Consider the following 15,755-nt stretch of genomic DNA (forward strand, 5'->3'; position numbering starts at 1 on the left):
CTGAGCCTTTATATACCTGCGCACAGCAGCAGCCACCTTCAGTCTGCTGCTGGACAGCCAGCAGCAGCAGCAGCAGGAGAGGTAATTAATCAGCAACCCTCCTGCTAAGGGTAGACAGCTGCTCGTTCCACCCCCCCCCCCGCCTTAATTGGTTCTCCTCCCTTCCAACGGTGTTGAGGCGGGTGGGAACAGCCGGGGGTTGAGGGTACTGTGCTAAAAGAGGTGGAGTTATGCAGATCTAAAACGCGTGGATTGCAGCAGCAGCAAGCCGAAAAGTGCAGGCATGTGAGGGATCTAGAGGTTGACAGCATGTCTTCTTAACGGGAGTCCAGGTGGCCATCTCCACAAATGGACTTTTCAGAATCCTTGGGTGGCACCGTAGTCGGAAACCAATTCTGGTTATCGCTTCTCGGCCTTTTGGCTAAGATCAAGTGTAGTATCTGTTCTTATCAGTTTAATATCTGATACGTCCCCTATCTGGGGACCATATATTAAATGGATTTTTAGAACAGGGAGATGGAAAAAGAGCTTGCTCTGTCCACTCCACGCATTGACCTGGTATTGCAGTATCTCCAGGACCGGTGCACCCCTTCTTTAATGCAGTTTCTAAAATCAGAAAGAATTGAATTCAATGCTTTTTGTTCATTTTGCTTGTTTGTCGGATTTTGGGATGGACTCTTTGGCTTTGCTTTTCTTCTCCTCATTGGATTTTTCATGTTAAAAGTTGCAGAAGCCAGATGACAAGCTCATTTTGGTTCAACTTCAGCAACTGTGCATTGCATTGCCATGTAATGTAATGTAATGCAATGCTATCTATCTAGCTCTCCCTCTATACTTCCTTTTGGATAAACAGACATATTAGGCAAGCATTTTGGAGCTTTCACCTAAATAACTACAGGTGGTGAGATAAGCTGCACAATATAATTGACCTTTCAGTATATTGTTGCACACACACCATCTATTTAGCAAATGCCCTTGTTATCAACAGCAGCCTTTTAAACTCACCTGAGCTAACAGGTATGTGAGCTGGTTACTCTGCTGCGCTTAAAATTTCTTTTTTGGTTTGCTACAATGCCTTTTCTGAAACGTTGTCTCCCTCTGCTGGAACACTGACTTCTTTCATTTAATGCCTGCAGACTATAAAAGAGAAACCAACCCAAAAAGTTTGGTTGATTAGTCTGTGGCATTCTTTTAAACTGTTGCTTATGGCGGTCTCTGTGAGCTTCTCAGTGACATTCAGCCATCCAGGTATCCCGCCTGCAGTAGACGGAATGTGGCAATGGAACGCTGGCTGCGCGTGTCATAATAGGCTCTGAGCCTTTATATACCTGCGCACAGCAGCAGCCACCTTCAGTCTGCTGCTGGACAGCCAGCAGCAGCAGCAGCAGGAGAGGTAATTAATCAGCAACCCTCCTGCTAAGGGTAGACAGCTGCTCGTTCCACCCCCCCCCCCCCGCCTTAATTGGTTCTCCTCCCTTCCAACGGTGTTGAGGCGGGTGGGAACAGCCGGGGGTTGAGGGTACTGTGCTAAAACAGGTGGAGTTATGCAGATCCAAAACGCGTGGATTGCAGCAGCAGCAAGCCGAAAAGTGCAGGCATGTGAGGGATCTAGAGGTTGACAGCATGTCTTCTTAACGGGAGTCCAGGTGGCCATCTCCACAAATGGACTTTTCAGAATCCTTGGGTGGCACCGTAGTCGGAAACCAATTCTGGTTATCGCTTCTCGGCCTTTTGGCTAAGATCAAGTGTAGTATCTGTTCTTATCAGTTTAATATCTGATACGTCCCCTATCTGGGGACCATATATTAAATGGATTTTTAGAACAGGGAGATGGAAAAAGAGCTTGCTCTGTCCACTCCACGCATTGACCTGGTATTGCAGTATCTCCAGGAACGGTGCACCCCTTCTTTAATGCAGTTTCTAAAATCAGAAAGAATTGAATTCAATGCTTTTTGTTCATTTTGCTTGTTTGTCGGATTTTGGGATGGACTCTTTGGCTTTGCTTTTCTTCTCCTCATTGGATTTTTCATGTTAAAAGTTGCAGAAGCCAGATGACAAGCTCATTTTGGTTCAACTTCAGCAACTGTGCATTGCATTGCCATGTAATGTAATGTAATGCAATGCTATCTATCTAGCTCTCCCTCTATACTTCCTTTTGGATAAACAGACATATTAGGCAAGCATTTTGGAGCTTTCACCTAAATAACTACAGGTGGTGAGATAAGCTGCACAATATAATTGACCTTTCAGTATATTGTTGCACACACACCATCTATTTAGCAAATGCCCTTGTTATCAACAGCAGCCTTTTAAACTCACCTGAGCTAACAGGTATGTGAGCTGGTTACTCTGCTGCGCTTAAAATTTCTTTTTTGGTTTGCTACAATGCCTTTTCTGAAACGTTGTCTCCCTCTGCTGGAACACTGACTTCTTTCATTTAATGCCTGCAGACTATAAAAGAGAAACCAACCCAAAAAGTTTGGTTGATTAGTCTGTGGCATTCTTTTAAACTGTTGCTTATGGCGGTCTCTGTGAGCTTCTCAGTGACATTCAGCCATCCAGGTATCCCGCCTGCAGTAGACGGAATGTGGCAATGGAACGCTGGCTGCGCGTGTCATAATAGGCTCTGAGCCTTTATATACCTGCGCACAGCAGCAGCCACCTTCAGTCTGCTGCTGGACAGCCAGCAGCAGCAGCAGCAGGAGAGGTAATTAATCAGCAACCCTCCTGCTAAGGGTAGACAGCTGCTCGTTCCACCCCCCCCCCCGCCTTAATTGGTTCTCCTCCCTTCCAACGGTGTTGAGGCGGGTGGGAACAGCCGGGGGTTGAGGGTACTGTGCTAAAAGAGGTGGAGTTATGCAGATCTAAAACGCGTGGATTGCAGCAGCAGCAAGCCGAAAAGTGCAGGCATGTGAGGGATCTAGAGGTTGACAGCATGTCTTCTTAACGGGAGCCCAGGTGGCCATCTCCACAAATGGACTTTTCAGAATCCTTGGGTGGCACCGTAGTCGGAAACCAATTCTGGTTATCGCTTCTCGGCCTTTTGGCTAAGATCAAGTGTAGTATCTGTTCTTATCAGTTTAATATCTGATACGTCCCCTATCTGGGGACCATATATTAAATGGATTTTTAGAACAGGGAGATGGAAAAAGAGCTTGCTCTGTCCACTCCACGCATTGACCTGGTATTGCAGTATCTCCAGGACCGGTGCACCCCTTCTTTAATGCAGTTTCTAAAATCAGAAAGAATTGAATTCAATGCTTTTTGTTCATTTTGCTTGTTTGTCGGATTTTGGGATGGACTCTTTGGCTTTGCTTTTCTTCTCCTCATTGGATTTTTCATGTTAAAAGTTGCAGAAGCCAGATGACAAGCTCATTTTGGTTCAACTTCAGCAACTGTGCATTGCATTGCCATGTAATGTAATGTAATGCAATGCTATCTATCTAGCTCTCCCTCTATACTTCCTTTTGGATAAACAGACATATTAGGCAAGCATTTTGGAGCTTTCACCTAAATAACTACAGGTGGTGAGATAAGCTGCACAATATAATTGACCTTTCAGTATATTGTTGCACACACACCATCTATTTAGCAAATGCCCTTGTTATCAACAGCAGCCTTTTAAACTCACCTGAGCTAACAGGTATGTGAGCTGGTTACTCTGCTGCGCTTAAAATTTATTTTTTGGTTTGCTACAATGCCTTTTCTGAAACGTTGTCTCCCTCTGCTGGAACACTGACTTCTTTCATTTAATGCCTGCAGACTATAAAAGAGAAACCAACCCAAAAAGTTTGGTTGATTAGTCTGTGGCATTCTTTTAAACTGTTGCTTATGGCGGTCTCTGTGAGCTTCTCAGTGACATTCAGCCATCCAGGTATCCCGCCTGCAGTAGACGGAATGTGGCAATGGAACGCTGGCTGCGCGTGTCATAATAGGCTCTGAGCCTTTATATACCTGCGCACAGCAGCAGCCACCTTCAGTCTGCTGCTGGACAGCCAGCAGCAGCAGCAGCAGGAGAGGTAATTAATCAGCAACCCTCCTGCTAAGGGTAGACAGCTGCTCGTTCCACCCCCCCCCCCGCCTTAATTGGTTCTCCTCCCTTCCAACGGTGTTGAGGCGGGTGGGAACAGCCGGGGGTTGAGGGTACTGTGCTAAAAGAGGTGGAGTTATGCAGATCTAAAACGCGTGGATTGCAGCAGCAGCAAGCCGAAAAGTGCAGGCATGTGAGGGATCTAGAGGTTGACAGCATGTCTTCTTAACGGGAGTCCAGGTGGCCATCTCCACAAATGGACTTTTCAGAATCCTTGGGTGGCACCGTAGTCGGAAACCAATTCTGGTTATCGCTTCTCGGCCTTTTGGCTAAGATCAAGTGTAGTATCTGTTCTTATCAGTTTAATATCTGATACGTCCCCTATCTGGGGACCATATATTAAATGGATTTTTAGAACAGGGAGATGGAAAAAGAGCTTGCTCTGTCCACTCCACGCATTGACCTGGTATTGCAGTATCTCCAGGACCGGTGCACCCCTTCTTTAATGCAGTTTCTAAAATCAGAAAGAATTGAATTCAATGCTTTTTGTTCATTTTGCTTGTTTGTCGGATTTTGGGATGGACTCTTTGGCTTTGCTTTTCTTCTCCTCATTGGATTTTTCATGTTAAAAGTTGCAGAAGCCAGATGACAAGCTCATTTTGGTTCAACTTCAGCAACTGTGCATTGCATTGCCATGTAATGTAATGTAATGCAATGCTATCTATCTAGCTCTCCCTCTATACTTCCTTTTGGATAAACAGACATATTAGGCAAGCATTTTGGAGCTTTCACCTAAATAACTACAGGTGGTGAGATAAGCTGCACAATATAATTGACCTTTCAGTATATTGTTGCACACACACCATCTATTTAGCAAATGCCCTTGTTATCAACAGCAGCCTTTTAAACTCACCTGAGCTAACAGGTATGTGAGCTGGTTACTCTGCTGCGCTTAAAATTTCTTTTTTGGTTTGCTACAATGCCTTTTCTGAAACGTTGTCTCCCTCTGCTGGAACACTGACTTCTTTCATTTAATGCCTGCAGACTATAAAAGAGAAACCAACCCAAAAAGTTTGGTTGATTAGTCTGTGGCATTCTTTTAAACTGTTGCTTATGGCGGTCTCTGTGAGCTTCTCAGTGACATTCAGCCATCCAGGTATCCCGCCTGCAGTAGACGGAATGTGGCAATGGAACGCTGGCTGCGCGTGTCATAATAGGCTCTGAGCCTTTATATACCTGCGCACAGCAGCAGCCACCTTCAGTCTGCTGCTGGACAGCCAGCAGCAGCAGCAGCAGGAGAGGTAATTAATCAGCAACCCTCCTGCTAAGGGTAGACAGCTGCTCGTTCCACACCCCCCCCGCCTTAATTGCTTCTCCTCCCTTCCAACGGTGTTGAGGCGGGTGGGAACAGCCGGGGGTTGAGGGTACTGTGCTAAAAGAGGTGGAGTTATGCAGATCTAAAACGCGTGGATTGCAGCAGCAGCAAGCCGAAAAGTGCAGGCATGTGAGGGATCTAGAGGTTGACAGCATGTCTTCTTAACGGGAGTCCAGGTGGCCATCTCCACAAATGGACTTTTCAGAATCCTTGGGTGGCACCGTAGTCGGAAACCAATTCTGGTTATCGCTTCTCGGCCTTTTGGCTAAGATCAAGTGTAGTATCTGTTCTTATCAGTTTAATATCTGATACGTCCCCTATCTGGGGACCATATATTAAATGGATTTTTAGAACAGGGAGATGGAAAAAGAGCTTGCTCTGTCCACTCCACGCATTGACCTGGTATTGCAGTATCTCCAGGACCGGTGCACCCCTTCTTTAATGCAGTTTCTAAAATCAGAAAGAATTGAATTCAATGCTTTTTGTTCATTTTGCTTGTTTGTCAGATTTTGGGATGGACTCTTTGGCTTTGCTTTTCTTCTCCTCATTGGATTTTTCATGTTAAAAGTTGCAGAAGCCAGATGACAAGCTCATTTTGGTTCAACTTCAGCAACTGTGCATTGCATTGCCATGTAATGTAATGTAATGCAATGCTATCTATCTAGCTCTCCCTCTATACTTCCTTTTGGATAAACAGACATATTAGGCAAGCATTTTGGAGCTTTCACCTAAATAACTACAGGTGGTGAGATAAGCTGCACAATATAATTGACCTTTCAGTATATTGTTGCACACACACCATCTATTTAGCAAATGCCCTTGTTATCAACAGCAGCCTTTTAAACTCACCTGAGCTAACAGGTATGTGAGCTGGTTACTCTGCTGCGCTTAAAATTTCTTTTTTGGTTTGCTACAATGCCTTTTCTGAAACGTTGTCTCCCTCTGCTGGAACACTGACTTCTTTCATTTAATGCCTGCAGACTATAAAAGAGAAACCAACCCAAAAAGTTTGGTTGATTAGTCTGTGGCATTCTTTTAAACTGTTGCTTATGGCGGTCTCTGTGAGCTTCTCAGTGACATTCAGCCATCCAGGTATCCCGCCTGCAGTAGACGGAATGTGGCAATGGAACGCTGGCTGCGCGTGTCATAATAGGCTCTGAGCCTTTATATACCTGCGCACAGCAGCAGCCACCTTCAGTCTGCTGCTGGACAGCCAGCAGCAGCAGCAGCAGGAGAGGTAATTAATCAGCAACCCTCCTGCTAAGGGTAGACAGCTGCTCGTTCCACCCCCCCCCCCCCGCCTTAATTGGTTCTCCTCCCTTCCAACGGTGTTGAGGCGGGTGGGAACAGCCGGGGGTTGAGGGTACTGTGCTAAAAGAGGTGGAGTTATGCAGATCTAAAACGCGTGGATTGCAGCAGCAGCAAGCCGAAAAGTGCAGGCATGTGAGGGATCTAGAGGTTGACAGCATGTCTTCTTAACGGGAGTCCAGGTGGCCATCTCCACAAATGGACTTTTCAGAATCCTTGGGTGGCACCGTAGTCGGAAACCAATTCTGGTTATCGCTTCTCGGCCTTTTGGCTAAGATCAAGTGTAGTATCTGTTCTTATCAGTTTAATATCTGATACGTCCCCTATCTGGGGACCATATATTAAATGGATTTTTAGAACAGGGAGATGGAAAAAGAGCTTGCTCTGTCCACTCCACGCATTGACCTGGTATTGCAGTATCTCCAGGACCGGTGCACCCCTTCTTTAATGCAGTTTCTAAAATCAGAAAGAATTGAATTCAATGCTTTTTGTTCATTTTGCTTGTTTGTCGGATTTTGGGATGGACTCTTTGGCTTTGCTTTTCTTCTCCTCATTGGATTTTTCATGTTAAAAGTTGCAGAAGCCAGATGACAAGCTCATTTTGGTTCAACTTCAGCAACTGTGCATTGCATTGCCATGTAATGTAATGTAATGCAATGCTATCTATCTAGCTCTCCCTCTATACTTCCTTTTGGATAAACAGACATATTAGGCAAGCATTTTGGAGCTTTCACCTAAATAACTACAGGTGGTGAGATAAGCTGCACAATATAATTGACCTTTCAGTATATTGTTGCACACACACCATCTATTTAGCAAATGCCCTTGTTATCAACAGCAGCCTTTTAAACTCACCTGAGCTAACAGGTATGTGAGCTGGTTACTCTGCTGCGCTTAAAATTTCTTTTTTGGTTTGCTACAATGCCTTTTCTGAAACGTTGTCTCCCTCTGCTGGAACACTGACTTCTTTCATTTAATGCCTGCAGACTATAAAAGAGAAACCAACCCAAAAAGTTTGGTTGATTAGTCTGTGGCATTCTTTTAAACTGTTGCTTATGGCGGTCTCTGTGAGCTTCTCAGTGACATTCAGCCATCCAGGTATCCCGCCTGCAGTAGACGGAATGTGGCAATGGAACGCTGGCTGCGCGTGTCATAATAGGCTCTGAGCCTTTATATACCTGCGCACAGCAGCAGCCACCTTCAGTCTGCTGCTGGACAGCCAGCAGCAGCAGCAGCAGGAGAGGTAATTAATCAGCAACCCTCCTGCTAAGGGTAGACAGCTGCTCGTTCCACCCCCCCCCCCCGCCTTAATTGGTTCTCCTCCCTTCCAACGGTGTTGAGGCGGGTGGGAACAGCCGGGGGTTGAGGGTACTGTGCTAAAAGAGGTGGAGTTATGCAGATCTAAAACGCGTGGATTGCAGCAGCAGCAAGCCGAAAAGTGCAGGCATGTGAGGGATCTAGAGGTTGACAGCAAGTCTTCTTAACGGGAGTCCAGGTGGCCATCTCCACAAATGGACTTTTCAGAATCCTTGGGTGGCACCGTAGTCGGAAACCAATTCTGGTTATCGCTTCTCGGCCTTTTGGCTAAGATCAAGTGTAGTATCTGTTCTTATCAGTTTAATATCTGATTCGTCCCCTATCTGGGGACCATATATTAAATGGATTTTTAGAACAGGGAGATGGAAAAAGAGCTTGCTCTGTCCACTCCACGCATTGACCTGGTATTGCAGTATCTCCAGGACCGGTGCACCCCTTCTTTAATGCAGTTTCTAAAATCAGAAAGAATTGAATTCAATGCTTTTTGTTCATTTTGCTTGTTTGTCGGATTTTGGGATGGACTCTTTGGCTTTGCTTTTCTTCTCCTCATTGGATTTTTCATGTTAAAAGTTGCAGAAGCCAGATGACAAGCTCATTTTGGTTCAACTTCAGCAACTGTGCATTGCATTGCCATGTAATGTAATGTAATGCAATGCTATCTATCTAGCTCTCCCTCTATACTTCCTTTTGGATAAACAGACATATTAGGCAAGCATTTTGGAGCTTTCACCTAAATAACTACAGGTGGTGAGATAAGCTGCACAATATAATTGACCTTTCAGTATATTGTTGCACACACACCATCTATTTAGCAAATGCCCTTGTTATCAACAGCAGCCTTTTAAACTCACCTGAGCTAACAGGTATGTGAGCTGGTTACTCTGCTGCGCTTAAAATTTCTTTTTTGGTTTGCTACAATGCCTTTTCTGAAACGTTGTCTCCCTCTGCTGGAACACTGACTTCTTTCATTTCATGCCTGCAGACTATAAAAGAGAAACCAACCCAAAAAGTTTGGTTGATTAGTCTGTGGCATTCTTTTAAACTGTTGCTTATGGCGGTCTCTGTGAGCTTCTCAGTGACATTCAGCCATCCAGGTATCCCGCCTGCAGTAGACGGAATGTGGCAATGGAACGCTGGCTGCGCGTGTCATAATAGGCTCTGAGCCTTTATATACCTGCGCACAGCAGCAGCCACCTTCAGTCTGCTGCTGGACAGCCAGCAGCAGCAGCAGCAGGAGAGGTAATTAATCAGCAACCCTCCTGCTAAGGGTAGACAGCTGCTCGTTCCACCCCCCCCCCCGCCTTAATTGGTTCTCCTCCCTTCCAACGGTGTTGAGGCGGGTGGGAACAGCCGGGGGTTGAGGGTACTGTGCTAAAAGAGGTGGAGTTATGCAGATCTAAAACGCGTGGATTGCAGCAGCAGCAAGACGAAAAGTGCAGGCATGTGAGGGATCTAGAGGTTGACAGCATGTCTTCTTAACGGGAGTCCAGGTGGCCATCTCCACAAATGGACTTTTCAGAATCCTTGGGTGGCACCGTAGTCGGAAACCAATTCTGGTTATCGCTTCTCGGCCTTTTGGCTAAGATCAAGTGTAGTATCTGTTCTTATCAGTTTAATATCTGATACGTCCCCTATCTGGGGACCATATATTAAATGGATTTTTAGAACAGGGAGATGGAAAAAGAGCTTGCTCTGTCCACTCCACGCATTGACCTGGTATTGCAGTATCTCCAGGACCGGTGCACCCCTTCTTTAATGCAGTTTCTAAAATCAGAAAGAATTGAATTCAATGCTTTTTGTTCATTTTGCTTGTTTGTCGGATTTTGGGATGGACTCTTTGGCTTTGCTTTTCTTCTCCTCATTGGATTTTTCATGTTAAAAGTTGCAGAAGCCAGATGACAAGCTCATTTTGGTTCAACTTCAGCAACTGTCCATTGCATTGCCATGTAATGTAATGTAATGCAATGCTATCTATCTAGCTCTCCCTCTATACTTCCTTTTGGATAAACAGACATATTAGGCAAGCATTTTGGAGCTTTCACCTAAATAACTACAGGTGGTGAGATAAGCTGCACAATATAATTGACCTTTCAGTATATTGTTGCACACACACCATCTATTTAGCAAATGCCCTTGTTATCAACAGCAGCCTTTTAAACTCACCTGAGCTAACAGGTATGTGAGCTGGTTACTCTGCTGCGCTTAAAATTTCTTTTTTGGTTTGCTACAATGCCTTTTCTGAAACGTTGTCTCCCTCTGCTGGAACACTGACTTCTTTCATTTAATGCCTGCAGACTATAAAAGAGAAACCAACCCAAAAAGTTTGGTTGATTAGTCTGTGGCATTCTTTTAAACTGTTGCTTATGGCGGTCTCTGTGAGCTTCTCAGTGACATTCAGCCATCCAGGTATCCCGCCTGCAGTAGACGGAATGTGGCAATGGAACGCTGGCTGCGCGTGTCATAATAGGCTCTGAGCCTTTATATACCTGCGCACAGCAGCAGCCACCTTCAGTCTGCTGCTGGACAGCCAGCAGCAGCAGCAGCAGGAGAGGTAATTAATCAGCAACCCTACTGCTAAGGGTAGACAGCTGCTCGTTCCACCCCCCCCCCGCCTTAATTGGTTCTCCTCCCTTCCAACGGTGTTGAGGCGGGTGGGAACAGCTGGGGGTTGAGGGTACTGTGCTAAAAGAGGTGGAGTTATGCAGATCTAAAACGCGTGGATTGCAGCAGCAGCAAGCCGAAAAGTGCAGGCATGTGAGGGATCTAGAGGTTGACAGCATGTCTTCTTAACGGGAGTCCAGGTGGCCATCTCCACAAATGGACTTTTCAGAATCCTTGGGTGGCACCGTAGTCGGAAACCAATTCTGGTTATCGCTTCTCGGCCTTTTGGCTAAGATCAAGTGTAGTATCTGTTCTTATCAGTTTAATATCTGATACGTCCCCTATCTGGGGACCATATATTAAATGGATTTTTAGAACAGGGAGATGGAAAAAGAGCTTGCTCTGTCCACTCCACGCATTGACCTGGTATTGCAGTATCTCCAGGACCGGTGCACCCCTTCTTTAATGCAGTTTCTAAAATCAGAAAGAATTGAATTCAATGCTTTTTGTTTATTTTGCTTGTTTGTCGGATTTTGGGATGGACTCTTTGGCTTTGCTTTTCTTCTCCTCATTGGATTTTTCATGTTAAAAGTTGCAGAAGCCAGATGACAAGCTCATTTTGGTTCAACTTCAGCAACTGTGCATTGCATTGCCATGTAATGTAATGTAATGCAATGCTATCTATCTAGCTCTCCCTCTATACTTCCTTTTGGATAAACAGACATATTAGGCAAGCATTTTGGAGCTTTCACCTAAATAACTACAGGTGGTGAGATAAGCTGCACAATATAATTGACCTTTCAGTATATTGTTGCACACACACCATCTATTTAGCAAATGCCCTTGTTATCAACAGCAGCCTTTTAAACTCACCTGAGCTAACAGGTATGTGAGCTGGTTACTCTGCTGCGCTTAAAATTTCTTTTTTGGTTTGCTACAATGCCTTTTCTGAAATGTTGTCTCCCTCTGCTGGAACACTGACTTCTTTCATTTAATGCCTGCAGACTATAAAAGAGAAACCAACCCAAAAAGTTTGGTTGATTAGTCTGTGGCATTCTTTTAAACTGTTGCTTATGGCGGTCTCTGTGAGCTTCTCAGTGACATTCAGCCATCCAGGTATCCCGCCTGCAGTAGACGGAATGTGGCAATTGAACGCTGGCTGCGCGTGTCATAATAGGCTCTGAGCCTTTATATACCTGCGCACAGCAGCAGCCACCTTCAGTCTGCTGCTGGACAGCCAGCAGCAGCAGCAGCAGGAGAGGTAATTAATCAGCAACCCTCCTGCTAAGGGTAGACAGCTGCTCGTTCCACCCCCCCCCCCCCCCGCCTTAATTGGTTCTCCTCCCTTCCAACGGTGTTGAGGCGGGTGGGAACAGCCGGGGGTTGAGGGTACTGTGCTAAAAGAGGTGGAGTTATGCAGATCTAAAACGCGTGGATTGCAGCAGCAGCAAGACGAAAAGTGCAGGCATGTGAGGGATCTAGAGGTTGACAGCATGTCTTCTTAACGGGAGTCCAGGTGGCCATCTCCACAAATGGACTTTTCAGAATCCTTGGGTGGCACCGTAGTCGGAAACCAATTCTGGTTATCGCTTCTCGGCCTTTTGGCTAAGATCAAGTGTAGTATCTGTTCTTATCAGTTTAATATCTGATACGTCCCCTATCTGGGGACCATATATTAAATGGATTTTTAGAACAGGGAGATGGAAAAAGAGCTTGCTCTGTCCACTCCACGCATTGACCTGGTATTGCAGTATCTCCAGGACCGGTGCACCCCTTCTTTAATGCAGTTTCTAAAATCAGAAAGAATTGAATTCAATGCTTTTTGTTCATTTTGCTTGTTTGTCGGATTTTGGGATGGACTCTTTGGCTTTGCTTTTCTTCTCCTCATTGGATTTTTCATGTTAAAAGTTGCAGAAGCCAGATGACAAGCTCATTTTGGTTCAACTTCAGCAACTGTGCATTGCATTGCCATGTAATGTAATGTAATGCAATGCTATCTATCTAGCTCTCCCTCTATACTTCCTTTTGGATAAACAGACATATTAGGCAAGCATTTTGGAGCTTTCACCTAAATAACTACAGGTGGTGAGATAAGCTGCACAATATAATTGACCTTTCAGTATATTGTTGCACACACACCATCTATTTAGCAAATGCCCTTGTTATCAACAGCAGCCTTTTAAACTCACCTGAGCTAACAGGTATGTGAGCTGGTTACTCTGCTGCGCTTAAAATTTCTTTTTTGGTTTGCTACAATGCCTTTTCTGAAACGTTGTCTCCCTCTGCTGGAACACTGACTTCTTTCATTTAATGCCTGCAGACTATAAAAGAGAAACCAACCCAAAAAGTTTGGTTGATTAGTCTGTGGCATTCTTTTAAACTGTTGCTTATGGCGGTCTCTGTGAGCTTCTCAGTGACATTCAGCCATCCAGGTATCCCGCCTGCAGTAGACGGAATGTGGCAATGGAACGCTGGCTGCGCGTGTCATAATAGGCTCTGAGCCTTTATATACCTGCGCACAGCAGCAGCCACCTTCAGTCTGCTGCTGGACAGCCAGCAGCAGCAGCAGCAGGAGAGGTAATTAATCAGCAACCCTCCTGCTAAGGGTAGACAGCTGCTCGTTCCACCCCCCCCCCCGCCTTAATTGGTTCTCCTCCCTTCCAACGGTGTTGAGGCGGGTGGGAACAGCCGGGGGTTGAGGGTACTGTGCTAAAAGAGGTGGAGTTATGCAGATCTAAAACGCGTGGATTGCAGCAGCAGCAAGCCGAAAAGTGCAGGCATGTGAGGGATCTAGAGGTTGACAGCATGTCTTCTTAACGGGAGTACAGGTGGCCATCTCCACAAATGGACTTTTCAGAATCCTTGGGTGGCACCGTAGTCGGAAACCAATTCTGGTTATCGCTTCTCGGCCTTTTGGCTAAGATCAAGTGTAGTATCTGTTCTTATCAGTTTAATATCTGATACGTCCCCTATCTGGGGACCATATATTAAATGGATTTTTAGAACAGGGAGATGGAAAAAGAGCTTGCTCTGTCCACTCCACGCATTGACCTGGTATTGCAGTATCTCCAGGACCGGTGCACCCCTTCTTTAATGCAGTTTCTAAAATCAGAAAGAATTGAATTCAATGCTTTTTGTTCATTTTGCTTGTTTGTCGGATTTTGGGATGGACTCTTTGGCTTTGCTTTTCTTCTCCTCATTGGATTTTTCATGTTAAAAGTTGCAGAAGCCAGATGACAAGCTCATTTTGGTTCAACTTCAGCAACTGTGCATTGCATTGCCATGTAATGTAATGTAATGCAATGCTATCTATCTAGCTCTCCCTCTATACTTCCTTTTGGATAAACAGACATATTAGGCAAGCATTTTGGAGCTTTCACCTAAATAACTACAGGTGGTGAGATAAGCTGCACAATATAATTGACCTTTCAGTATATTGTTGCACACACACCATCTATTTAGCAAATGCCCTTGTTATCAACAGCAGCCTTTTAAACTCACCTGAGCTAACAGGTATGTGAGCTGGTTACTCTGCTGCGCTTAAAATTTCTTTTTTGGTTTGCTACAATGCCTTTTCTGAAACGTTGTCTCCCTCTGCTGGAACACTGACTTCTTTCATTTAATGCCTGCAGACTATAAAAGAGAAACCAACCCAAAAAGTTTGGTTGATTAGTCTGTGGCATTCTTTTAAACTGTTGCTTATGGCGGTCTCTGTGAGCTTCTCAGTGACATTCAGCCATCCAGGTATCCCGCCTGCAGTAGACGGAATGTGGCAATGGAACGCTGGCTGCGCGTGTCATAATAGGCTCTGAGCCTTTATATACCTGCGCACAGCAGCAGCCACCTTCAGTCTGCTGCTGGACAGCCAGCAGCAGCAGCAGCAGGAGAGGTAATTAATCAGCAACCCTCCTGCTAAGGGTAGACAGCTGCTCGTTCCACCCCCCCCCCGCCTTAATTGGTTCTCCTCCCTTCCAACGGTGTTGAGGCGGGTGGGAACAGCCGGGGGTTGAGGGTACTGTGCTAAAAGAGGTGGAGTTATGCAGATCTAAAACGCGTGGATTGCAGCAGCAGCAAGCCGAAAAGTGCAGGCATGTGAGGGATCTAGAGGTTGACAGCATGTCTTCTTAACGGGAGTCCAGGTGGCCATCTCCACAAATGGACTTTTCAGAATCCTTGGGTGGCAACGTAGTCGGAAACCAATTCTGGTTATCGCTTCTCGGCCTTTTGGCTAAGATCAAGTGTAGTATCTGTTCTTATCAGTTTAATATCTGATACGTCCCCTATCTGGGGACCATATATTAAATGGATTTTTAGAACAGGGAGATGGAAAAAGAGCTTGCTCTGTCCACTCCATGCATTGACCTGGTATTGCAGTATCTCCAGGACCGGTGCACCCCTTCTTTAATGCAGTTTCTAAAATCAGAAAGAATTGAATTCAATGCTTTTTGTTCATTTTGCTTGTTTGTCGGATTTTGGGATGGACTCTTTGGCTTTGCTTTTCTTCTCCTCATTGGATTTTTCATGTTAAAAGTTGCAGAAGCCAGATGACAAGCTCATTTTGGTTCAACTTCAGCAACTGTGCATTGCATTGCCATGTAATGTAATGTAATGCAATGCTATCTATCTAGCTCTCCCTCTATACTTCCTTTTGGATAAACAGACATATTAGGCAAGCATTTTGGAGCTTTCACCTAAATAACTACAGGTGGTGAGATAAGCTGCACAATATAATTGACCTTTCAGTATATTGTTGCACACACACCATCTATTTAGCAAATGCCCTTGTTATCAACAGCAGCCTTTTAAACTCACCTGAGCTAACAGGTATGTGAGCTGGTTACTCTGCTGCGCTTAAAATTTCTTTTTTGGTTTGCTACAATGCCTTTTCTGAAACGTTGTCTCCCTCTGCTGGAACACTGACTTCTTTCATTTAAAGCCTGCAGACTATAAAAGAGAAACCAACCCAAAAAGTTTGGTTGATTAGTCTGTGGCATTCTTTTAAACTGTTGCTTATGGCGGTCTCTGTGAGCTTCTCAGTGACATTCAGCCATCCAGGTATCCCGCCTGCAGTAGACGGAATGTGGCAATGGAACGCTGGCTGCGCGTGTCATAATAGGCTCTGAG

The 15,755-nt window shown here is 45.2% G+C and overlaps 12 non-coding genes across 12 annotated transcripts; all 12 read left to right on the forward strand.

The window, feature by feature from the left end:
* Window positions 1-401: 401 nt before the first annotated feature.
* LOC141196351 (U2 spliceosomal RNA) lies at window positions 402-592 on the forward strand. The gene has a single exon (XR_012268895.1). It is a non-coding gene; the product is annotated as a U2 spliceosomal RNA (small nuclear RNA).
* A 1,123-nt stretch (window positions 593-1,715) lies between these two features.
* On the forward strand, window positions 1,716-1,906 carry LOC141196552 (U2 spliceosomal RNA). Its single transcript, XR_012268954.1, has one exon. It is a non-coding gene; the product is annotated as a U2 spliceosomal RNA (small nuclear RNA).
* A 1,121-nt stretch (window positions 1,907-3,027) lies between these two features.
* Window positions 3,028-3,218, forward strand: LOC141196363 (U2 spliceosomal RNA). The gene has a single exon (XR_012268903.1). It is a non-coding gene; the product is annotated as a U2 spliceosomal RNA (small nuclear RNA).
* A 1,121-nt stretch (window positions 3,219-4,339) lies between these two features.
* On the forward strand, window positions 4,340-4,530 carry LOC141196374 (U2 spliceosomal RNA). Its single transcript, XR_012268910.1, has one exon. It is a non-coding gene; the product is annotated as a U2 spliceosomal RNA (small nuclear RNA).
* A 1,120-nt stretch (window positions 4,531-5,650) lies between these two features.
* Window positions 5,651-5,841, forward strand: LOC141196386 (U2 spliceosomal RNA). The gene has a single exon (XR_012268918.1). It is a non-coding gene; the product is annotated as a U2 spliceosomal RNA (small nuclear RNA).
* A 1,123-nt stretch (window positions 5,842-6,964) lies between these two features.
* Window positions 6,965-7,155, forward strand: LOC141196398 (U2 spliceosomal RNA). Its single transcript, XR_012268926.1, has one exon. It is a non-coding gene; the product is annotated as a U2 spliceosomal RNA (small nuclear RNA).
* Window positions 7,156-8,277: 1,122 nt separating this feature from the next.
* LOC141196103 (U2 spliceosomal RNA) lies at window positions 8,278-8,468 on the forward strand. The gene has a single exon (XR_012268669.1). It is a non-coding gene; the product is annotated as a U2 spliceosomal RNA (small nuclear RNA).
* A 1,121-nt stretch (window positions 8,469-9,589) lies between these two features.
* Window positions 9,590-9,780, forward strand: LOC141196410 (U2 spliceosomal RNA). The gene has a single exon (XR_012268934.1). It is a non-coding gene; the product is annotated as a U2 spliceosomal RNA (small nuclear RNA).
* A 1,120-nt stretch (window positions 9,781-10,900) lies between these two features.
* LOC141196422 (U2 spliceosomal RNA) lies at window positions 10,901-11,091 on the forward strand. Its single transcript, XR_012268935.1, has one exon. It is a non-coding gene; the product is annotated as a U2 spliceosomal RNA (small nuclear RNA).
* Window positions 11,092-12,216: 1,125 nt separating this feature from the next.
* On the forward strand, window positions 12,217-12,407 carry LOC141196433 (U2 spliceosomal RNA). Its single transcript, XR_012268936.1, has one exon. It is a non-coding gene; the product is annotated as a U2 spliceosomal RNA (small nuclear RNA).
* Window positions 12,408-13,528: 1,121 nt separating this feature from the next.
* On the forward strand, window positions 13,529-13,719 carry LOC141196444 (U2 spliceosomal RNA). Its single transcript, XR_012268937.1, has one exon. It is a non-coding gene; the product is annotated as a U2 spliceosomal RNA (small nuclear RNA).
* Window positions 13,720-14,839: 1,120 nt separating this feature from the next.
* LOC141195741 (U2 spliceosomal RNA) lies at window positions 14,840-15,030 on the forward strand. Its single transcript, XR_012268319.1, has one exon. It is a non-coding gene; the product is annotated as a U2 spliceosomal RNA (small nuclear RNA).
* Window positions 15,031-15,755: the final 725 nt, after the last annotated feature.

This window comes from Phyllobates terribilis, unplaced genomic scaffold (genome assembly GCF_046119375.1).
Source record: "Phyllobates terribilis strain yellow unplaced genomic scaffold, ASM4611937v1 Scaffold_74__1_contigs__length_7073193, whole genome shotgun sequence".
NCBI lineage: Eukaryota > Metazoa > Chordata > Amphibia > Anura > Dendrobatidae > Phyllobates > Phyllobates terribilis.